At 57.7% G+C, this 23,478-nt stretch overlaps 1 protein-coding gene across 1 annotated transcript in view; it reads left to right on the forward strand.

The window, feature by feature from the left end:
* Positions 1-103: 103 nt before the first annotated feature.
* The window catches only part of FAM222A (family with sequence similarity 222 member A), a 79,609-nt gene continuing 56,234 nt past the window's right edge, over positions 104-23,478 (forward strand). Inside the window, exon 1 of the mRNA XM_004709541.2 lies at positions 104-145. The gene's annotated coding sequence lies outside the window, so the exon portion shown is untranslated. The remainder of the gene's footprint in view (positions 146-23,478) is intronic.

The following is a 23,478-nucleotide window of genomic DNA, read 5'->3' on the forward strand; positions in this document are numbered from 1 at the left end:
CGCCGCCTGCGGCTGGAGGGGCATCGGCCCCGGAGCGGGGCTTTCTCCGGCACCTTCTGCCGCCGCTGCCTGGCTGCGACCCGCCGAGCGGAGCGAGGTCGCCACTGACACCCGGTGGGTGCCCTTCGACGGCCTGGCTGATCCGGTGAGTACCGCGGGGGCGGGGTTCAGAGCTGGAGGCACCCCTGGCATTGGGGCAGCCTGGTCGAGACTGCTAGGGGGTCAGAGCTGTCGGGAATCCTGAAACAGTGGTGCCCCTTGCCCCTCTTACCGCCTCCCCCCAAACAAACACACGCACACTCTGACCCCCACTGTCCATCCGGCCGGCGTGCAGCTGGGGAAGCGGGTCGTGTGATGTGGTTCCGTAGGGCCTGGGCTGCGGTCGGGTTGGGGGCGGACGCCAGAAAGAAAAGGTCACCCCACCCTGAAGCTGTCAGACAAAGGTAGTGAGAGGCACGTTACCCGAAATTCCCCCCGTGTGATCCTGCGCCCTGGAAGGTGACAGGGAGACAAGCTGCGTGTGACGGCGAGAGGGGTCCCCGCGTCTCCTGCGGGATCGCCAGGGGCTTCAGCGCAGAGGGAATGTGGGGTCCCCGCTAGGCAGGTGGCAGCACTCAAGGAGTGTCTTGCTCTAGGGCTAATCACAGCCGGGTACTTCGATCTCGCGTTCCTCGGAGATAGCGAAACTCAACTGGCCGGAGGTTCCCCTGTGCGGGCCCCCAGCGTGACGTCACGGCCAGGCCTCTGACGTCACCAGGTTGCTGTGGCTACTCGTTTTGCCTTGACCCAAGACCGCCGGAGGGGGCAGGGCCTGTAACCATGCTGGGACTGTATGCATACGGGTGGTGGAGGGGTGACGGGTGGTGGAGAGGTGACGGGTGGTGGAGGGGTGACGGTAGGATCTCTCCAACCCCCCCCACTGCAGTCCTCTGACCTAAATCCCCAGCTCTTCCGTGAGGTTGGGGGAGGGAGGCAGTGCCAGCTGTCTCTGCTGATGCTCCTCCCCCCAAGGACAGGTGTTCTGTGCTCTGCCCTTGGAGCCTGGCAGAGCCCCGGGGCTCTGGCCTCCCAGACAGAGTGACTATGCTTTCACAGGGGATGCTGCTAAAGAGGAGGCCTTCCCTGAACCCCAGTACACCCAGGAAACAGACTGATGGTTCCAGGCCCCCAGTGAGTCCGAGCCTTTAAAACAGGCCACTCGTATCTGCTCAGAGAAGCAATGATAGATCCATCCACTCTCCCACCACTTCCCCCTTACCCCCACCCCGCAGGGAAGGTGCAAGCCCATGGTGAGGGGAGCCTTGGCCAAGCCCTGCCTCCTGGCTGTGCCACTTTTCCTTTGATTTACAAGTAGCGTGATGCCTGTTGGTGGCTGGTGAGCAAGGTGCTGCTGGCCAGGTCCACCCATCCCAAGGTCTGAGTCAAGTATGACTCTGTTAAGGGCCAGCTTTGATGGGGTCAGGTGTCAGCCCTCTCTTCCCAATGACAGCCCTGCATGGCCCTTCAAGAACCCCCACCCAGCATCCGGCCGCTGGCTCTGTGCTGGCTCTTCTAGAAGTTCCTTCCAGCCATGACCACCAGGTGTGTCGGATGTGGGTGAAGCAGCTGTGATCACATTTCTAAGAAAAGACTAGAAAACTGGGTTAGGGCTTCCATGGCTGGCGGCGATGCTACTAACGGGTCTGGGACAATGAGACAGTGTCTGTGGGATCAGTGTCCTGGGGGCAGTTGAGGACAGAGGGGGAGTGTGTGTGCCTGTCCCTCTGTCTCTGTGTCCGGTGTCCTAATGAGCAGCAGGCCCCAGCATCTGCAGTGAGCATTTGCAGGCAGAGCGGGCTTCTCCCAGACTCTCATGCTAGGTTAACAGGTCCATAAATACCAGAGAAGCTGCTTTGGGGCTTGGCAGGGAGATAATTCCAGCCTAAGTACTGCGATGAAACATGCACAGCCTGCCTTCCAAGGACAGCCCTGCAGCAGTGGCAGCAGATTGGGGGGCCTGGGGAGCAGTGGGTAGACAGGCTGTTTGCACTGCCTCTTGAAGCCTCCCAGTTTTGAAACAAATTCGGAGCGCGCCAGAGACAGACAAACACAGGCAGTTGGAGGCCGCCGAGTATTTATACTTCCTCAGCCAAGGTGGAAGGCGAGGCTGTCAGAATTGGGCGCCTCCTTCTGTTCCCTTCCCTTGGTGTTCTAGCTTGGCCAGGAGACAAGCAGGTTTGGCAAGTGTCAGCTCAACTCCGGGGCCCTCTGGCCTGTTTTACAGAGAGGCAAACTGAGGTCTGACAAAGGAAGGGTGTATGTGGCCCAGTAGCTGCAGGGGGACAGGGCTGCCCTGAATGCCCTTGGCTCCAGAACACCTGAGCTCCCCACCTCACTCCCGACTTAGTGGACAGGGGCACAGACTAGAGTCCTGGAGCCCAACTCCTCATTAGCCATAGGGCATGGTGGAGCAGAATGACAACTTCTGCCCTGGCACCCTCCCACTGCTGTCTCCTTTCTGTAGTATAAAAACATGGTGTGGTATAAAAAACCTGGTGACGGAGCATGAAATCCGGTGGCCCTAGGCTCCTGGTTATTGGCTCTCCTGCCCTCACCAGAGGACAAGGTTGCCATCATCCCTCCCAGGGACTCTCAGTGGGTATGCAGCTGGCTGCTTAGTTCAATGAGGATGGGGTTCCAGGCCCAGGCAATGCTGAATGGGGGTGAAACAGGTTTGAGTGGGTCCGTCCTGGAGGCTTAGAACAGCGGTTCTCAACTTGTGGGTCTCAGCCCCTTTGGGTGTCAAACGACCCTTTCACATGGGGTCGCCTGATTCATAACAGTAGCAAAGTAACAGTGAAGTAGCAACGAAAATAATTTTATGGTTTGGGGGTCACCACAACATGAGGAACTGTATTAAAGGGTCACGACATTAGGACGGTTGAGAATCACTGCCTTAGTGTGATAGGGGTGCCTTAGAGTGGGAGAGGAGCCAGTGAGGACCCCCTGCCTGTCTGTGCATAGTAACCCTGGGTTTCTCCTCCAATCAGGGGTCCTTCTTAGTTCTCTGAGCGGTCTCCTCTCTCAAGGTTAGCTCCCACTCATCCCTGCCACCCCCTCCATTCCAGTAATCTCTCTCTCGTCTAATTCCTCCCAAGCCCTCCAATCCTGCCCCATCCCTTCTGAGCCTGGCTCCAGACCCAGGCTGGGCTGTTTGACATCTATAGATGAGGAAGTTGAAGCCCCCCCTTCCCCCCCCAGGGGTAGGCAGCGGCTTCTGGTTAAAGGTTAGCTTAGGGAAGAAACAAATCTACAAGAGCCACAGACAGGTTCATCTACCCTGAGACCAGAAGAACTAGATGGTGCCCAGCTACCACCCAGGACACCATAGGTGGTCCTGCATAGACAGAATAGAAGGTGGAGCAGAACTCAAATTCATGTTAAAAACAACAACAAAAACAGTCAGACTAACTGGAACAGAGAGGACTCCCTGAGACAAACTCGAGGGACACTCTTTAAACTTTAGAACCAAGCTGGTGGCTTGAGCTCACCTTCTATTGAAATAGCAGCGTGGCACACAAAATAAAGGATATTACCCATGAGGCAGGTGCCTTACTTAAAAACCATCAGTAGGAGACCAAAAGGTCAACAATGACTCAAAAGCAAAGCTGAGAAGATAAAGGAGGCAGGGAAGCTGGAGTACTGGAAATAAAGAGAACCTTGACACATTGTTAAAATTAAAAAAAAATGTAATTAGTGTCACTGAACAATTTCTGCCAAAATTGTCAATCCAGGGGACCTAACTTGCTGTGTCAACTTTTGCCAAAAATGTTGTAAAATATTAGAAAAATTAAAAGTGGGCACTGGAGTGAGCTCGGCCTGGAGCTGAGTCGCCCAGCCCACCACTTGCTGACTGTGTGGCCCTGAGGAAGTAGCTTTGCCTCGCTCAGCCTGTTTCCAAATCGTGGAGACCAAAAACTCACTGCCTAGTGGATGCTGACTCATAGCAACCCTATAGGGCAAAGGTACAACTGCCCCCAGTGGGTTACCAAGACTGTAAGTCTTAACGGGAGGAGTAGAAGGGCACATCTTTCTCCCTCGGAGAGGCTGCTGGTTTCGAACTGCTGACCTTGTGGTTGGCAGCCCGATGTGTAACCACTGCACCACCAGGGCTCCTCTACATCTTCCAAAAGACACTGGTAATAGCTCACTCCACCACTGACGCCAAACTCCCTGCCACTGAGTCAATTAGAATTGCCACATTGAGTCTATTAAAGCAAAACAAAACAAATCATCTCTATGGGGTCACTGCTGACTCATAGCAACCCCCTGTGGGTTTCCGGGACGGTAACGGTGGACAGGAGTAGAAAACCCAGTGTTTCTCCATCGGAGGAGCTGTTGTTGGTTTTGAAATGCCAAGCAAGCAACTGGCAACTGGCAACTGGCACCAGAGTCAAACTGACCCCTCCAGTTTCCGAAACGAAATCTTGACAGGAGTAGAAACCGTCCACCTTCTTTCTGCAGGCGGCTGGTGCGTTTAGCCCAAAGAGTAACCCACTCCCATAGAGTCGGTTAGGACTCCTAGCCAGCGCCATAGCACACAGTAGAACTGCCCCGCTGCGTTTCTGAGACTGGTAATCATTGGGGAGTAGAAAGCCTCATCCTTTTCCCGCGGAACAGCTGGGGAGTCAGAACTGCTGACCTTGAGTGGTTTGCAACCTAAGCGCAGCACAGGATCGGCCTCCTTACAGGAGGCGGATGTGGTCCACAGCATGCCTGGCCAAACGCTCCTGCCTCGGTTGGCCACGGTTAGCTTTTCCGGGGCCCTCCGGGAGCCTAACAGTGGCAAGACTGCAGGGCAGAATCCCCCACCCTTCCACCTGTCTCTGCTGGGGTGCCTGGGCGCCGGACACCCCACACGGTGAGTGCACGTGGCGCACATCTGCGCCCCTGTGGGGCTGGGGCCGGCGGGGAGGGCGGGGGCCTCGTCCGCCTTCGGGTCCCTCCCCAGCCGCAGGAAGCGGGCCGCGCGGCTGATATTCATGAGCCGTAATTCAATCAGGCGGCCAGTCCTCGGGGCCCGGGGCGGGGGTGAGAACGCGGAGGCGCGCACAAAAGGGCCGCTTTATTACCTCCCGCGGGCCGGCAATTGCTGCGCTCCCCCCGCCGCGGCCGGAGCCGGCTTTATTGTGTTAACCCATTTGCGTGTCAAGAGCTATTGTGCGCTTTCTCTGCCCGAGCGGTGCGGGCTGGCGGCGGAGCGCTGCGCCGCCGGCCGGTCACCTCCGCGGCCGCCGCCCGCCGCCCTGATTGGTTGCTAAGTGATTTGCATCCAAGGTAATCACTTTTATCTCCGGAGGATGTCGACTATAATTATAAGCTACTGACATCTTTTGAAATCTGCCTAATGACTATTTTAGTCTGCCTGGGCTGGGGGGTGGGGAGTGGGGGGGTCGATTCTGGAAGCCGAGGGGGGAGGGAGGAGGGGTGGCTGGATGGATTCCTTCCACCTGGACCACTGATTGGTTAGATGAAAAAGATCTGCGTGCCGGCGGCGGGCCTCGAACAAAGGACAGGGTCGCGGCCGTGGGGAGCTCGCCTGCACTCCGGTGGGCGGAGTTAGAACCACTTAAAAGATGCGGGGTGGGGGAGGAGGCGGGGCCAATTAGTGGTCGCTCGCCGGGTGGCTCTCACCCCCAAACTTAGCCGCTGGCCATTCTGGTGGAAGCAGACTGGAATAATTAATATCCAGGGAAGGTCTCGGGCGGGGTTGGGGCAGAGGGCCTTCTGTCACCACCTTCCCGATTCCCCCCAGTTGCAGAGCCGAGCGTGGGGTGGCGGGACCACAGCCAAGGAGTCTGTGGTGGTTGAGTGTGAGCTCGGTGGTGGTTGAGTGTGAGCTCGCTGGTGGCCCCACGGTGGGGGTGGGGCAGTGGTAAATATTGAGCACCCGTTAAGGAGCCGTGGTGGTGCGGTGCGTTAAGCGGTGGGTTACTAACTGCAAGGTCGGCAATTCAAGCCCACCGGCCAATCCTTAGGAGAAAGAATGCTGTCTGCTCCCATAAAGATTGGGTCTGGGGAACCCCATGGAGCAGTTCTGCCCTATAAGGTTCCTCACTGTGAGTTGGAATTGACTGAACTATTGTGTGTTTGGAGCCTTAGCTATTGGGCCCACCGGTGGGTTGAGCGGTTAAGCGCTGGACAATTAGCCCAAATGTTGGTAGTTCAAAGCCACCTGGAGTCACACCCCCAGCAGTGAAGACAGACCTGCCAGTTTGCCTCTGAAAGGTCACAGCTTTGAAAACCGTGCATCCGCTCTGCACCCATGGGGTCACCAGGAGTCACAACTAGTTTTAGGACCCAAACAGCAACCACCAAGAGCCTTGGTGGTCCTGACAGGGAGATAGCGCCTCCAGGAAGCACCTGGGGGTGGACCACCAGCTGCTTCTCCAAGTTGCAGTTTCAGAAACTCACCAGGGCAGCTCTGTTCTACCTTGTCCTATAGGTTTGCTATGATTCTGAATTGACTGGGTGGCAGTGAGGTAGGGTGTTTTTTTTTTGGTTCAACCCTATACAAGGCCCATCATCGTCTAAATTGACCGCAAGGCAGTGGGTGTAGTTTTTTGTTTTTCAACCACAGTGACAACGGCTGGTCCCAGCAGGGGTGGGGACGAGGGCACCATGCCAGCCACGGTCAGTGGGGCAAAGCTCTGAGAAATCAGGTTCACAGCTCAGAATGCTGGACCTTTGCTCTGGAAGCAGAGCCAGACCAGAGGAGCTGCACTGAGGCGGGAGAGTGGACGGATGGAGGAGTCAGACAGGGCTTCCTGGAGGAAGGGGGCTTTTGCCTACACCCCGAGGCTTGGGTGGATCTGCCCAGTCTGGAGTGAAGGGCGGTTTTACTAACAGGTGGATGTTGGAGAAACCAGGGGCATGTCTAGGAAGGGTAGTGGGAGCTTAGGAGAGGCAGAAGTCACTAGGATGGCAGCCTTGAGTGAAGAGCTCGGGACCCCCCAGTGAAGGTGCCTGAGGGAGACCTGGATGTCCCTAGACTACACTGGCAGCCTTCTACAGGGCCTGCAGAGTCCTGACTTGAAATGACTTCCTGGGCCGTGTGTCCTCAGGCAAGTCACTTGACCCCTGTGGGCCTCCAGCTAATGGGAGTGCTCTTGCTGGCTTCTGGATGAGGTGGGTGTGAATTGTGGGTGTGAATGTCCAATAAACTCCACTGGTTACGCCTTGGCCTGCACCATCTGCCACCCCTCGGAAGAAAAATGAGACTTTCCATGCCCACACAGTGACAGTCTCAGAAACCCGCAGAGCCCTTTTGCCCTGGTCTGTAGGGTGGCATGCGTCTGACTTGGCTCAAGGCAGGGTGTTCGGTCAGCCCGGAGGGAGGGATGTGGCCAAGCCCCTGGGTGGGCTGGGCTCTGGCACGGGGCCTGGTCAGTCCTCTCTGCCCCATGGCCAGTCAGCATCTCAGCCGCAGCAGCTGTTTGGGGCCCTGGGAGCCCCTGCCATTGTGCGGAGTGCACAGGGACAAAGGCCCAGGAGGTCGGGTTGAGGCTAAGGATGGCTGTGAACAGGCTCTCAGGACGGAGACTTAATGGCACAGAACTTAATGACCCAAAGTCTAGAGAGGGGGCTCTCCCAGGCGGGGGAGGAGGAGGCCAAGGTTAATCAGCTGCTGGCTCAAGGAGCACCCCCAAACTCCAGCATCAGGGGAGCAGAGGTGGCAGGGCTTCCTGGCTGGCAGTCCCTAGGCTTTGACTCTGTCTGCGGGACTTAGGCCCCTCACTGTCAAATGTCCTGCCTCAGAGAATTGCTCAGGCTGGGCTGTAACTGGTGGCCCTGCAGGAACAGGAGGGAACTACCACTTCTGCTCCTGACTTGTCTCTTCATTCAGAGACAGTGTTGCTGCTGGAGACCTGGCCCTGGGGATGAAACGAAAGCAAGCCCCAGTTGCTTTGAAAGGTGGTCCCTCCTGAGACCGTGGGTTCGGGACCCCAGCCCAGGATGGTGGGGGGTTGGGGGGTAGCCACCCTCAGTGTGCAAGGATTGCGCAGGGAGTCAGGGGACACAGTTTTGACTAAGACCTACCCAGTCCTACCCTTGTGGTGCCTCTCAAAGCACTCAGGGAAATCAGAGGGATTGCTTCCAGCTGGGGCAGCCAAAGAGGACTTCCTGAAGGAGGCGGTCCTTGTGCAAGCTCACGATGCTAATCACCAGAAGCTGTTGGGCGCCTTCCTGTTTGGGCACCTACTCTCTCATGTCATCCTCACGTTGCTTCCTGCTCTGTGAAGCGTGTTTTTATCCTTACTGTGTACATGAGGAAACTGAGACTCTGAGCAGGCAAACGACCACCCCAGAGCCACACAGAAGGTCAGTAGAGCCCCCTTTGTTACCTACACAAGCTTTGCAAGCTGTGCTGGGAGGGGCTGTCATGTGAGAGTCTTGGTGCTGGAGCTGGGGGGACCCATACACGAGCCAGATGTTTCTTTTATGAGCTGCATGACCTTGAGCAAGCCACCCCCCATCCCACCCCAGCCTCAGCCGAGTCCTCCATAAAATGTCAAGGATGGCCTGCTCGTGGCCAGCCTGGCTTGCCTTGCCCTGCTGTGCCATTGGCAGACATCGCTAATCAATTGCTGCCCTCTTCCCCCTGCGGAGTGGAGATCTGACCTTGGGTACTTTCCAGGCTCTGGGTAGGCAACACCAATCAATCCACAGGGCCTGGGAGCTGAAGCCCTCTTGTCTGCCTGCCCTCACTGAGCCCAGGGGCCTGCTGGCCACTCCGTAAGTAGGGTTCATGTGCAGCCCCTCTTGTAAGGAAGGGCCCAGGGCCTGGGGGATCCCCTCTGAGGAGAGGGCTGGCCCTTTGTCTGGGAGGGCTGTTTGGGTATGAGGGTTCCTTGCACTCCTGCCTGCAGAGAGATGCTGCCCCCCATCCATGCAGGCCCACACCTGCTGGCACATGGGTACCGGTGCAGTCTGGACCCTGGTGGGCTGGCTGAGGACACCAGCAGGCATGGTTTGAGGCCCATAGCAGGCCCCAGTCCCTCCAGGAAAGAGCCCATTTTGGAGATGAGGACCCAAGGCTCAGAGAGGTGAAACAGCAGGGCCTGCCCTTGCAGAGGGGTGGAACTGTCATATGCAAACCCAGGGCTTTGTAAGTCCACGCCTGGAGCAGGTGGGAGACAGATGCTGAAGGACAGCAAAGTGGCCTTCCTGGAGCAGGTGTCCTTGATTCAGAGGCCTTAAGACTGGTGGAACTTGTGACAGGCAGGGCCGGAGACAGATAGCCTTGTAGATGGAGGGGACAGCATGAGAAGTGACTCATAAGTGGGCGGGTGAGTGTTCCCAGTGAGGGGTCAGTGTGTGGCTGGAGGGGGCTGGAATGTGGGGGAGCCAGGGCCTCATCCTGGGCATTTGGAAGTGGCCCTCTCGTGGGTGGAAGCTCGTTAAGCAGAGAAATGACCCAGCGTTGCCAAATGTTCTGGAACTTTTCTGCAAGCCCCTGTGTTTGGGGTTCCCTGGCCTGCCTGGTACCCAGGGGGAACTCAAGAATACTGACCGTGTGACTCAGTGGCGAGTGCTCCCTGCTGAGCAGTGTGTGCTGAGAAGGTCCACACAAGAACCGAGGGGCCCAGTGTGGCCCGGTGTGGCGGGCGGTCTGTCTCCTACTCAGTGTTGGCTTCTCCACCTCTAAAATGGGACGCATGCTACCCTGGTCTTGGGGGTCACTGTAAGTCTTCCATGAGATGCAGGGTCCCTGGCTGAAACTCTCCTGGAGGGTCTAGCTGCCTGGGGAGTGTGGCAGAGTCCCCCTCCCCCCAGAAAATGAGGCACCCTAGGCCTGAGGTCAGGGGAGGGCGGTCCTGGGGCAGTGGCTCCCCTGCCAGCATTCTTGACCCTGTTGCCTGTCTCCAGGACCCTCCTGCCAGGCTGTTTGGGTCTTACCGGTCATGCTTAGTGGACCGCGTGGGCCCAGTGCTTGGGAAGAGGGTGGGGTGAGGGGGGGATGAAGGATGAAGGTTCGTGACCATTTTTTAACTCAATAAAGGGAGAGACAAGCTGCAGGCTGCCGGCCGGAGATATAATTAGTTCGCAGCAGTGGCGCTCTCTTGATTTAGCTTCTGAGAGAACAAGACAAGGATGTTATACCCAATTAGCAGTAACATCCAGTCAGAGCCTCAATAGGTGAGATAACAAGCTCTTTTTATGACTCTTCTTTTCTGGCTTGGAGGGGGCAGGGGGAAGGAGGACCAGGGCCTGGCTGCTTTCCGTCAGGGAGCAATTATTCGGAGATCCCCGTGATGGGCCAAAGCCCAGTGATGCATTTGTTAACCCAAACAGCAAAGCTTCCAGACTGGTGCTGGAGGGCGCTGGGGCTGGGTTTGGGAGCCCAGAGCTGTGGAAGGGGTGCAGATGGCTGTACTCCGTCTCTGGAAGCTTTCCCGAAGTGTTCCATGGGCGGAGAGCCTAGGGGGAATATCACATTCAAACACACTGCCATCAAGTCCGAGCTGCCCTGGTGGGTTTTCGAGACTGTTGATCTTTATGGGAGCAGGCAGCCCTCCTCTTTCTTCCTAGTGGCAGCTGGTGAGTTCAAACCACTGACCTTGCAGTCAACAGCCCAATGCATAATCTGCTGTGCCACCAGACCCCAAAGGAAATCTAGACCCTTGACATAATGAAAGTCTTGCCTCCGTTTCCCTGCCTGCTTTCGAAGAAGAGGAAGCTAGGCCACTTCCCCTGGGGATCAGGAAGGAGCCAGTTCTGATCCTTGGCAGCCCTGCCTGGCACTGCCCAATAGCCCTTCTGCCAGCTGGGCCAGAGGTGCTGGCTCCTTAGCCTTGGACCCCCATGATGGCTTGTGCCCTGTCTGGCCCCTGACCCTCTAGCAGGCCTGAACGGTGATTCACTTCACTCTCCACTCTCATTAGCCCCACAGCCGGGCACCGGACACTGGCTAGGCCCCCACCGAGCAGAGGAACCCTTCCAAGCCCTGGCCCAGCTGAGCTCGGACTCCTGGTGGGAGCTGGGGGGGGTGGCCAGAGAGGGCACTGGTGTGACCGCTGGGGCGTCCTGGTAGCCGAGGGGCCTGAGCTCTGAGCAGTTCCTAGGCCTCACCCAGTGGCCTGCCTCCCTGTCAGCGTGGGGCCCGGAGCCCACAGTTCTGACAACTGACAAATGCAGCCATGCAAAGTGGGAGTTTAATTGCAAACAGTTTTTATGGATCATGGGCCCATCTGTGCCACCATATGCAAAGGGGGAAAAAAATCCCCCCCCCTTTTTTTGTTTGTGTTGTGGTGGTAGTTCTTATGCTCATGCCACCCTCCAAGCCAGCTCCCAGAGAAGTGGGTGCCAAGGTTTCCCGGGCTAGAGCCAAGCCTGGGGCTGGGCCCTACCTTGGGGATTCCCTTTAGGGTAGGCCTGGCAAGGAGGGGCAGGGGCCAGAGGTCTCCGTGGGCTTGCCTGCCAAGAGAAAGTTCCAGGCTCAGCTGAGTGCCAGCACTTTCCTGAGCCCGCCGGGCTCTCAGAAGGGAGATTTGCGTGTGCTGGCGACACCTGGCCGAGGTGGTTCTGTCCCCAGACACCTGGCTGATGGAAAAAATGCACATGAGCGGTGTAGGCAAAGCTGTCTCCCCCATTTCCAGCCCCGGACACGGAGCCCCTGAAGAACGGCTATCAGGCCTCTCCAGTGCTCCTCCCACTGGGCACAGGACCCACTCACCCCCAGTCTAGTGCCCAGCCTGGGTGAGACCCCACCAAGACAGATGCCAGCAGTGGGGATCAGTGGTTAACCCTCAGCGGAGGCTTCCGCCTGGAGGTTGAGAGGGCTCGTCCTTCCCCTGATAATGCCCTGTGCAGGCAGGTAATGCCCCCTCATCCCAACTGGGTGACTGGCATCAAATGGCCGTCTCTCTCCCTTCGTGCCTCAGCGTCTCCGTCTGTAAAATGGGACGAGTCAGTGTGGGTCGATGTGTGTGGGACACTTCCAGGCCTGTTTGCCCTCTCTCTTCTCCCGGGGAGGGGTGTGTGTGTCTTGGCGTTGTTCATGCATGCGTTCCCAGCTTGCAAGTCAGGGACCTCAATGCTGACCGCCTGAGTGCATGCATGCCCATGTGCATGTGCAAAAGTGTTGTCCAGAGAAGGAACCGGGCTTAAGCTTTGGGCCTGCAGAGGACTCCGTGTTTTTACACCCTTTCTCCTGGGGATTCAAGCCTCACTGCCGTCGAGTTGATTCTGACTCAGAGAGACCCTACAAACTTGGGGCAGAACTGTCCCTGTGGGTTTCCGAGCCTGGAACACCTTTTGAGAGTTGACAGCCTCATCTTTCTCCCTTGGAGCGACTGGTGGTTTTGAACCGCTGCCTTCCAGTTAGCAGCCCACCGCGGCACCACCAGGTCCCCTCCTGTGAGGAGGAGTCATTCCGTTATAGATGAGGATGACTGGGGCTCGAGAGAAGAAGGCCTCTCTCTCTCTCAAGGGTGTGCAGCTGAAAAGAGGCCAGAGGTGGGGCTCAAACCTTGGTCTTTGCCGCTGAGGCTTGTCAAGCCTCGAGAGAAGAAGGCCTCTCTCTCTCTCAAGGGTGTGCAGCTGAAAAGAGGCCAGAGGTGGGACTCAAACCTTGGTCTTTGCCGCTGAGGCTTGTCAAGCCTCGGCCCCACCCCCCCCCCACCCCTGTGTTACAGGTGAGCCCGGTTATAGGCTCAGAGCGAGGAAGGGACCTGGCAGGGACCTTTGTTGCAGTCTTTGTATGAGCCCAGGCGGTGTGCCAGTTATGAGTAGGACGAACCCAGCAGCCAAGTCAAGGGAGAAAGATGAGACGTTCTACTCCCACAAAGAGTGACAGTCCCGGAAACTCACAGGGGCAGCTCTACCCTGTCGTAAAGGGTCCCTATGAGTCAGAGTGGACTCCATGGCAGCGAGGTTTGTTAGTTATCAGAGCTGGACCAGCCGTGTCCCACTGCGTGCCCCACACACACACACACACACACCAGTGTGCCCGTGAGCTTCCCTGTCACCTGGATAAACGGGCAGTGCACTGTGAGGGTCTTGGTGTCCCTGGCCCTGCAGGGAAAGTGAGGCCCCGGCTGGACCCTCTGGGACCTAGGGGTGCTCAGGCGGCCAGCACCCCGGGCCAGGCAGCAGGTGGCCCTTCCCAGCCGACAGTGATCACCCGCTCCTGTTGTAATCATTAAGACTATTAGAAGGAAGCGTTCGCTTGAAGCAAATGTCAGGTGCCGAGTTGTGCTTTGTAAACGCTCACAATTAATGCCAATCAGGCCCGGGAAATGCCGGCCTGGAATCCTGTCTGTTTCGTCTCATTTGTCAGCTGGTGCCGCGCCGTGTTGCACATTTTCATACAATTGCTAGAAACATGAAAGGGGAACTCCGCCGCAGTGTTCCCAGGCGCCCGGATGGTATGCGCCGCCGGTCTTAATCACTCGGTGTTCTGCTGTTCACTTGGCCCTCCGCAGGTGGGAGGGAGACCAGACCAGGGGGAACTTGGCATGGTGGGGCCAGGGCTCCCAGGGGTCAGCTGGAAGGATGGGTCAGCCTCAGAGCCTCGTGGGGCCCGGGGCGCTAAGAGGTCTTTGGAATGAGAAGAAATCTGCCAAGGAGATGTGTGAAGAATGCCGGCTGTCAGAGGCTGCCCGCCCACCCTGGCTCTCAGCCCCGAGTCTGGCAGGACTGCTTGCCACTGCCTGGGCCTCAGTTTCTCTGTCTGTGAGTTGGGTGAGGGTGTCATGCTTGCTGGGGCTGGGCTCTCAGCCATGGACATGGGAGGGTCCTCAGTTGGCTGGTGCGTAACCCCCCTGAGAGTGGCACCTCTCTGATCGTGGGGAGCTGCGATTTGGGTCTGGGACATCAGAGCCCATAACCAGCGTGCCACCCTGCTGTGCCGCCTGTAGGGCTGGAAGGACATGATGTCCTGCAAAGGCCTTGTCTTGTACACGGCAGGTGCTTGACTTCACGGGCTGCTGTGAGGGGCTCACACCCTGGCCTGAGGGTCAGCAGGCATGGATTTGCCCTGCTGCATTGAAGGGGGATGGATTGGAATGTTCTAGCAGGGGATGCTGTTCAGTCAAGGTTGAACCCACTGGGCTTTCAGGTTGGTCAGAGGAGAGAGGCGGCAAGTACCTGGCCTGCCTGCCGACAGCCCTGTCCCCTGTTGCCTCTGCCCTGTGTCAGTCTAGCATCTGCATCACCTGCTGAACCCTGGGACAGCCAGAGAGTCGGGCCCAAGTGTCTTGTCCCCAGTGTACAGACCAAGAAACAGGCCCAAGGAGGGCACAGGTCCGGCCCCAGGCTGCTCACCTAGGAGGTGGGGGGATCTGGAGTACGATTTGAACCCAGGTGCATCTGCTCCAGAGGCTTTCTCTTGGCCCCACTCCCCCTTGCTCCCTCCACTTCTCTGTGGCCTGGGTGGGAGGCCCTGCCATACCTGATGACACCCCCACCCACCCCTCTGCAGAACCCTCTGGAATGTTCTAGTTCCTCGTGGATAGGGTTTTCTCAGGCCAGGAGGCTTGGGCAGGGACATCTGGGCCTTTGTGCAGGCTTGGGCCCTGCTGGGCAGCTAGCAGAGTAGGGAGAGGGTGGTGCGGCCCAGCCAGCCGGGGACAAACGCTGGGAACAGGGAATAGAGGCCCCTTTGTGTGGCTCTCGCTGGGGGAGGGATGCTGCCAGCTGCCTCCCTATGTGACCCAGGAGGCCCCAGTGCCCTGCAGAGGTCTGCCTGTCCCCCCAAGGCACGCGGCCGGGGAGTCCCCACCTGTCACCCTCTCCCTGCCTCCTTGCCCGTCACAGTGTGCCCGCCTTTTGCATCTTGGGGCCCTCTAACTGGTCATGGGGCCACAGCCAGCCATTAAACTAGTCATTCGTGGGCCTGCTACATGCTAGGCATCATCAGGTGCCTGCCCTTGATCCTGCGGACGAGGGGCAGTCAGAGCACAGTCCAGATTAAGAGACGGAGGTTCAGAGAGGGCAGGCCATTCGCCAGATTCATGGGACTTGCTGCACTTGATAAACCACGTGTCTCCACCCAGCCTGGGGCCAGTGCGGGGTGTGTGGGTGCCAGGACACAAGGAGCTTGTTGGCCGGCGCCTGCACTCATGGGCTGGGGCTTCCTGGGAGCGTGCAGAAGACAAGCATCACGGTGGGTGGGGTCCGGGTGGGAGCCCAGGAGCCATAAGCCCATGCCTATGGAATGATCTCCTTTTACAGGGAAGCAGATAGGCTTAGCACAGGTGACTTGGCCAAGGTTCCCAGGAGGCCCGGGATCCAGGAGGGGGTCCAGGGAGGGCCAGCCTGAGTCTCCTCTTGGCCTTCACTGGGCCCACAGGCAGCTGTCCACTAAAGATCATCTCTGAGCCCAGGCCTATAGGGGGCCCAGAATCCCAAAGGCCACTTGGCTTCTCAATGTTGTAGGTCCCTTCCTGACTGCCCCTTCCTCTGGCCTTTGCTCAGGAGCCTACCAAGGGCACCTCCACCGTCCTCTTCCCCAGCACCCATGCCCCTGCCCTGATGTCCTCCTGGTCCAGATGGACCCTTTAGCCCACTGACCTCCACCAGGACCCCGAGCCCTTTCCTGTCAGCCTCCAGGCCTCCACACACAGTAGAGTCTGCGGTCAACCCCACTCCAGTCTGAACTGCAGGCGTGGGCTTGGCCCTCGGGGACCTGGTCTTTGTCTGGCAGACAAACAGATCCCTGACAAGGCCCAGTGGCCAGAAGTTACATCAAGTGTCCCCACAGGAAACTCCCCTCATCAGAAAAAGATGACAAACCCCTCCTATGTTCTAGAAATCCCTCTGTCTCAATCTTTCCATGGCAAGGCAGGGAATCCGCCACAGACAGACTCCGAAAAGCAGGTACCGGCTAGGGTCACACTATGGCTTCTGAAGACAGAGTCTGAGCCTCAGGCCATCTGTGCCCAAAGCCCAGGGTGGTCAGTCCCGTGCCCACCCCTCTAAGAGGGTAATAAAGCGAACAAAGCATGTGGCCTCCCTGAGCTGCCAGCCTTTTCTATTTATTTATTTATTTATTTATTTCCCAAGAGAACCCAAACTGAGCATTGTGGGTGTTTGGTTTTGCCCTTTTTTTTATTGGCAACCATGCAATGATTTACAATCCCGCTTTATTTTGAATGCAGCATTCAAGGTGAAGAAAAGGTGCTGGTGGGATTTGCACCCTGGGGTGTTGGGCTGTTGTCTGGGCGGAGGGCATCAGTGAACTTATAAGCACAGTGCATGGGGGTGCACAGCCATGGAACACCCCTATTCCCTTTCCTGCCTGGCAAGAGCACCCCGCAACCCGGCGCATCTCACCTCGCCCCCCAAGGTGCTCCCCAGCTGGTACTTCCAGCGCCAGAGGCAAGAGGCAGGGCCTGAGCCCCGCAAAGGCACTCCCCAAATAGCTATAATCAGCCGCCTTGCCAAGACTTCAAAGTCACCCAATTATCCTGTGAGGGGAAACACACACACACACACACACACAAAATGAAAACAAATTAACATGTTTGCATAGAAGCCTCGGCAGTCACACACACAGGCGTGTGTGTACATGCCGGCATGGGCCGGGCACCCCAGGCCTCATGCCCAGCTGTCAGGCCTGGGCATGCAGGCACAGGCGGTGGTTAGGGGACACATGTAAAAGCAGACCCAGAGGCCATTGTCCCCAAACCTGCCCAGGCCCCCAAGTCTCTCAGCCATTTCTCCTCATACCCCCTCCCAAAATTGAACAAGTACACACACATTCCTCCTGTGCTACAATCTAGCCCCCGTGGCATGTAAGGAAGGGGCATTCTGAATCCCATGGGTCCGGTGGGGAAGCGGAAGCACAGAGAGGCTAGGTGGCCTTATGGAAGGACACACAGAGGTGAGGGGCAGAGCTGGAGCTCTGGTCTGTTGACGATGCACACAGGCCAAGCTGAGGCCACTCCAGCCCCTGCCCCAGCCAGGGTCCAGCCATCCTTACACAGTTCCACTGGAAGACCGTGTCCCTGCCCTGCAGGCTGTGCTCGAGGTGATTGGGGCCACACAGACGGCTCAAATCCCCTTCCACCAGTCCCTCAGTGGCTTCCCCACCTACTCCTCAGTTTCCCCTCCCGGATAATGGGGCCAATAATAATCCGATCTCAGAGAAAGGAGGAGCCGAGGGTGCATGAAGGCCAAGTGCCCAGGGCAGGGCCGGACACAGTTGGCTAAATGCCTGTGTCTGCACTCCTATCACTCTATCCATCTGACCCCACAAGGCCTGGCTCACGAGGTGCATGCTGGGAGCCTGATGCGCTCCTAGCTGGGTACTGCCCTTGCCCTCAGCTGTCCAGGGAGCTGCCCCTCTGCACACCGGCTGGAGCTGTCTGGGTGACAGGCCAATCCCCGGTGCTGTGTCCAGCAAGGCTCTGTCACGAGCCCTCACCCCTCCTGTGCCCAAGCATATTCCCGCCCCAGGCATGTTCCTGACCTTGTTCTGGGAGTTAAAGGATACACGTCCCAGGAGGAGTTGGGGTCCAGGGCTGGGAGAGCAAGGATCCCAGCATGACCCCTGCAGACCCCTTCATCTCACTGAGCCCCTCAGTGTCCCCTCTGGTGGCAAAAGCAGTGGTGAGGGCCAAGGTGGCCAGTGGGCACTGTGGGCCCCAGTGGATGCTGGCAGGATTGAGGCTGGAGTAGGATTAAGCCTGTGACCACCCCTGGTTGATCCTCACCGAGGCCCGAGAGCAGTGCCATCCAACTCCTTTGACAGATGGAGAGAGGCCTCAGTGATTGGCGGGGGCTGGGATCCAAGCCCCGGGTGGGGGTGGGCCGCACACAGTTCTGCCCTTCCTAGAATGGCCCCTAGCAGGGACTGGAGGGCGGAGCTTTGTGTCTCTGGAGGGTGAAGAAGAGGGGGACCCATCGGAGGTGTGTCAGGCAAGGTTCTGACCTCATTGGCCCAGGGAGCCGGCTCCGTGCCTGGGACGGAGAGCTGGCTGCTGCTGTTCCCCCCAAGCGGCCAGTCCATCGGACTGTGAGCGGTGGAATCGGCCTGCCTGGCCCCCGGCAGTAACAAGTGGGTCTCGCCGGCACAGGCCGGATGAGGAAAATAAAACTCAGCCCTCGCTCGTCCTGTGGCTTTGGTGGCCCGTGGGGCGTGCTGTCTCTGGGGGATGGGCCTCTCCTGGTGGAGTGGGGGCCTGAGTTGTGGACCGGCCCCGACCAGAGGTCCTGGGAGCCACCCCGCCAGCCTTTGTGGGGCCGTGGGGGCGTGGTGCCATGCTTGTTCTGCGCACATCTGATCCCGTCTCTTCCACGTCAGGTCATTTGTAACCGTCACCAGGCAATCGGGCTGTCGCTGATTCAATCTTGGCTTTGTGCTGTCACAGCCATTTTTCTGTGCCAGGCTGGTTTTGAAAGAAAGCCCATCTTCTGGGCCTGCTTTTCTGGAGCTCGGAGGAGGGGAGGGAGGGGGCGTGTGCGGATGCACACACGTTTCTCCCACACATCCCATTAGGTGCATGTGCACTCGTGTGTGTGCACACACTGCCTCTTATTGCTTTGAGGGCATTTGGAACTAAATGGGTAGACCAAGGCCCTGGGCCTGTTCCTCTCACAATCCCCCCATCACCACCTGCCCACCCTGCCCACCTACTGTGCGCTCTACATAAGAGGTGAGCCTGCAGGCTAAGGGCAGAGACGGCCTCCAAACCAATCCTCTGTAAGACAGTGTCACCGCGGTAAGAACCACAGGGCGTGGAATGGTCACCGCACGGTGACTGGGGCAGATGGTATGGGCAAGGAGGGCTCCCTGGGAGAAGTGACGGTTGAGCCGCGGCTCTATCCTTGAGAAGAGAGAGAAGGCGCAGAAAGGGCCTGCTCTTGGGTGTCCGGGTGTTGTGCAACGTGCTGCCCTCCTGGGGTTCCCTGGCATTTGCAATGAGGCAAACCTGGATGGAGGAGTCCCAACAAGTGCCAGTTGCCAGCAAGTCCGTTCGGACACAGGTGACCCCCGTGACTGTCAGAGCAGAGTTGTGCCCAGGGCTGACTGCTGGAGGACATGGCCTGGCTTGTCTCCTGCGGCGCCTCGTGGGAGGGCGTGGACCATCAGCCTTCAGTGCTCCTAGCCAAACACAGTCACAGTTGGCCTGGCCCAGGTGTTCCTGCTGTCTGAGACAGCGGTTCTCAACCTTCCTCATGCCGCCACCCTTTCATACAGTTCCTCATGGGGTGGTGACCCCCAACCATAACATTATTTTCATTGCTACTTCATCACTGTCATTTTGCTACTGTGATGAATCATGTAAATATCTGATAGGCAGCATGTATTTTCATGGTTACAAATTGAACATCATGAAAGCATAGTGATTCATCACAAAAACAATATGTAATTAGATATTGTGAAATATTTATTTCTAATGACAAATCAATGACATTTTGTCTTGAAGCATGGTGTAGCATGGGTCACAATCTACACGACGGGGACTCGTAGGTGGGCATTATCTGCCTGTGGACGGACCCTCCTGGAGACAGATAAAGGAGTGGTGTCTTGGTTCCTAAGACCATCGGAAAGAGGTGTTTTCCGATGGTCTTAGGCGACCCCTGGGAAAGGGTCGTTTGACCCCCAAAGGGGTGGAGACCCACAGGTTGAGAATCGCTGGTCTAAGCTGTGTAATGAGAAGACCAATGTCAAGCACCACATCGGGCAGGGCGTACCGCTATTGACAGGCGGTTGTTGGCTGCCGTCTGGTCGGTCCGACACGTCGCGGCCCTACTACGTACAGCAGGTCCTGCACCATCCTCCCACTTCTGTGTGAGCCCGCTGTGGTGGCGTCCATCCATCTGGTCCAGGGCCTTCCTCTCTTGCTGCCCCTCTCCTTTACCCACCACGAGGTCCTTCTCCGGGACTGGACTCTCCTGACAGCACGTCCAAAGTAGGTGAGATGAAGCCTCGCCGTGCTTGCCTCTCCGGAGCCCTCTGGCCAGGCTTCTCCCCAGACTGGTGCGCTGGTCCTCTGGGCCGTCCTGGGGACATCATTCCGATGCGTCCATTCTTCCTTCCCTCTTCCTTAGCCGGTGTCCGACTTTCACCTGCCTGGGACGGTATGTTGAGACGGTGAGGTTTTCAGCAGATGGGATTAGATCAGAGACATGACTGGACGTCACTGCCCTTTGGGCAAAGTGAAGTGGGGAAACTGGTGCAAGTTTTGGTATGTGGCATGCAGGGTCCCTCTGGGGCACCTGACAGTGACGGAAGCCTCACGGTCGCTGGCTGGGCTGGGGGAGAGGGCGTGGGTAGGAGGTGCGCAGGACATGCATGGGCCCTGGGGCCGGACTGTGGCAGGCGGCCTGTCGTCGGGCAGGGAGGAGACCAGTGTAGCCGAGCTGCACGAGTGGCATGGGTAGAGGGCACGCAGGACCACAGGATCTTGTCGGGGTGCAGTGGGGAGGGTTAGGGTTAGACACGGCAAAGCCCTGCGTGGCAGGCAGGAGTGAGTAAGGTGCCCATGGAGGGTAGGAGGAGGTAGGGGGTAACGGGTCTGTTTTAAGAGGTGCCTGCAGCACCTGCTGGCCCAACTCTGCCTCTCCAGAAACTTTTCTGCTTCCGCTTCCTGGACCTCGAAGCCTCCGGGGCTTCTGGCCCTCTTGCCTCTTAGCCAGTCCGCCCCCACCATCCCTCAGGGCTTCCAGAAGCAGCTTCCCCTGACCTGACAGTGACCCTACAGTGACTGACCTCCACCCCCCTGCTTCTCCAGGTGCACAGGGGTGCGAATCCCTTCAGAAAAGGTATTTTCTCCCCACACCCCCCAAGTGTGACACATGGTCATGGTAGAAGTGTTAGAAGCGCAAAAAAAGTAAATAAATAAAATAAAAATAAAAATTTTTTAAATGAAAAAAGGGAAAACAATTTTTTTAATTAAAAATAATTTTAGAAAGAAGTGTTAGAAGCACAGAGACCGAGACAACCCCCTCCCCCCACGCCCACCCCCTTCCAGGCATCCCGACTGGCTAGGGAAGAGCAGAGGCCAGTAATCTCCTTGCAGGTGGTCCGCCTCTCCCTAGGTTCAGGGTACCCTGGGGCTGGGGGACAAGGAGGTGGCTCTCACCTAGAGACGGGGAAGGCGACATCAGGGGCCTGGCCCACACAGGCCGGCCAGTTGGCTTGGCTCTTGGCAAGTATGACCGTTCACATAAAATTCAAGACTCACAGCTTCTCTTGAAAAGTCTGGGCTGTGGGGTGTGCACTGGCTGGGCCTAAAACTGGGGTGGGGAATCATCGTGGACTTGCGACCTCCTGCTCAGACCACGCCTCTCATTTCTGCCTCAGTCTGATCCCCTGAAGCACCTGCATTTCCTACCTGCCTTCAGGGCTCGGAGTCTAAATCACTCCTGGCCAGCCCTTTGTATCTACCCCCACCCCAGGCCTTGGGCTCTTGGCTCTTCCCAACTCCAAGTCCTTCCTGCCCAGGGACCAGTCCACTCAGGATCTGAGTCTTCAAGCTCAGGTCTGGCCCTGCCCCACCATCCCGCAGGGCTTTCCACCAGCCCAGGGTCCTGGACAGAGCCCCCCTGCCCCATGGGCACAGCTGCACAGGCATCTCTGATCCTGTCAGGAGATGGGTCGACCAGGGGACGTGTGTAAAGTGCTGAGCTCGTGGAGAACGCCGCCCCAAAAAGCTCACTCCTGGGCTTCCCTTGCTGTTGGCCTCTCTCCTGCCCCCTTGCTGGGTTAACCTGCAACCATGGGTGCAGAGACCTGGAAGTGGGAAGGTGGCTGGAACCCCAAGTCCCTCTGGGCTCTGTGACGGGTCTCATCTTTGTCTTCATGCTGCGTCATTTTCTGGAGACCCCCGGTGTTAGGGCGTCATCCGGTCACACCCTTCTGCACTGACACTGCTCCCTGTCAGGCCGGTGATGGCTTCCACCCCATACCTTGAGGCCTGGAAGCGGGCTGTGGAGCTGGGACTCCACTGTTGGTCACAGAGCTGGGCCCCTTGCTGTCTCCTAACACCCCACAGGACAGAGGAGAGGCTGCCCCAAAGGGGTTCCAAGGCTGTTGGTGTCACAAAGCCAATGGCCCTGTCTCTCGGGGAGCAGCTCGTGAGCTCCCCCGCTGACTTTCTGTTAGCAGCCTTGTGCTTTGCTCAAGTGGGGAGGGCTTATGAACCCTCATTTAAACCCCACTCCCCACCCAGCGCCTTCTCTGAACCTCCCCCCAGCCCAGAACCAGCACTCGTCCACAGGGTCTGGTCTTTGTCCTAGCCCGACCGGCCCCCTCTCCCAGTGACTCTACCTGACCTGACACCCAGGAAACGCCCTCCGTTGCTCACTGGGGGGCTGGTTCCAGCACCTTTCCTCCTGTCCTTTCGCCCTCCCTCGTCTGAGCCATCCCATGATGGGGATCCCCTTCCCTACTGTCTCCAAGTGGCCATTTCTCCATCCCCTGTTGATAACGCTCATAAAGGAGGACAGCATTTCCCACTCTGGGAGCAAGTGTTAGGATCCTGGAACTTGGCTTGTGTGGATTCATGGTAGACCTTATCCAAACTCTTTCCAAGCGAGCAAAGTGAGGCTCCGAGAAGCAGAGGGGTGCATTTGTCCAAGGGCCTGAGTTTGGGTAGCAAGCTGGAATTCTCCCTCAGACACTTGGCTCCGCAGGCTGAGCTGGGCTACTGTCAGCCTCTCAGAAGGCAGTGGTTACAGTCCTAGACCTTGACCTGCCTCAGCCAGGTAGGGTACACGCAGCCCTGTGGTTGCCTCCCTCCACCTGCCCACCTGGGGTCTGATGCCTGGCACGGGCTCAGTAGCCAGACATGAGCTGGCCCACGTGACCAACATGGGCTTTCACATGGGTTGTCACAGTGTCAAGGTGGGAGTGGGGGCAGGGGCAGGTAATAGTCCAGGCCCGAGCTGGCACTACATCCCTGGGTTCCACCCGCGCCTATCCTGGGAGCTGGCCGTGGTGCTGAAGGGCTTTGGGCCAGTTGTAGCCCAACCCCTCCTGTGCTCCACCCGACTCCCCAGAGCCCCCTCCTAGTGTCTCCTAGTGCTGCTGCCACAGAAGGACCACCCGGGTGGCTTGAACAAACAAACAAACGTATTCTCTCTCAATTTCTGGGCCAGAGCCAGGGGAAGCTGCTCCTCTCTCCAGCTCCTGGCTCCCGAGAGATCTTCAAAGGAGCCCTGGTGGCATGGTGGATTATGTGTTGGGCTGCTAACTGCAAGGTCAGACTTGAGAATCACCAGCCGCTCCTCAAGAGGAAAACGAGGCTTTCTCCTCCTGTAAAGAGTTAGTCTCGGAAACCCGGAGGGCTTTCTGTCCTATAGGGTCCCATGAGTCCAATCAGCTCCATGGCAAATGGGCTTAGTTTCCTTTTAATCATTTTATTGGGGGCTTTTATCAGCTCTTATCGCCATCCATCCATTGTGTCAAGCACATTTGTGCATTTGTTGACACCATTCTCAAAACATTTTCTTTCTGCTTGAGCTTTTGGTATCAGCTCCTCAGCT

The sequence above is a fragment of the Echinops telfairi genome, unplaced genomic scaffold (assembly GCF_000313985.2).
Source record: "Echinops telfairi isolate 266 unplaced genomic scaffold, ASM31398v2 ScPeMD7_7412;HRSCAF=8450, whole genome shotgun sequence".
Lineage (NCBI taxonomy): Eukaryota > Metazoa > Chordata > Mammalia > Afrosoricida > Tenrecidae > Echinops > Echinops telfairi.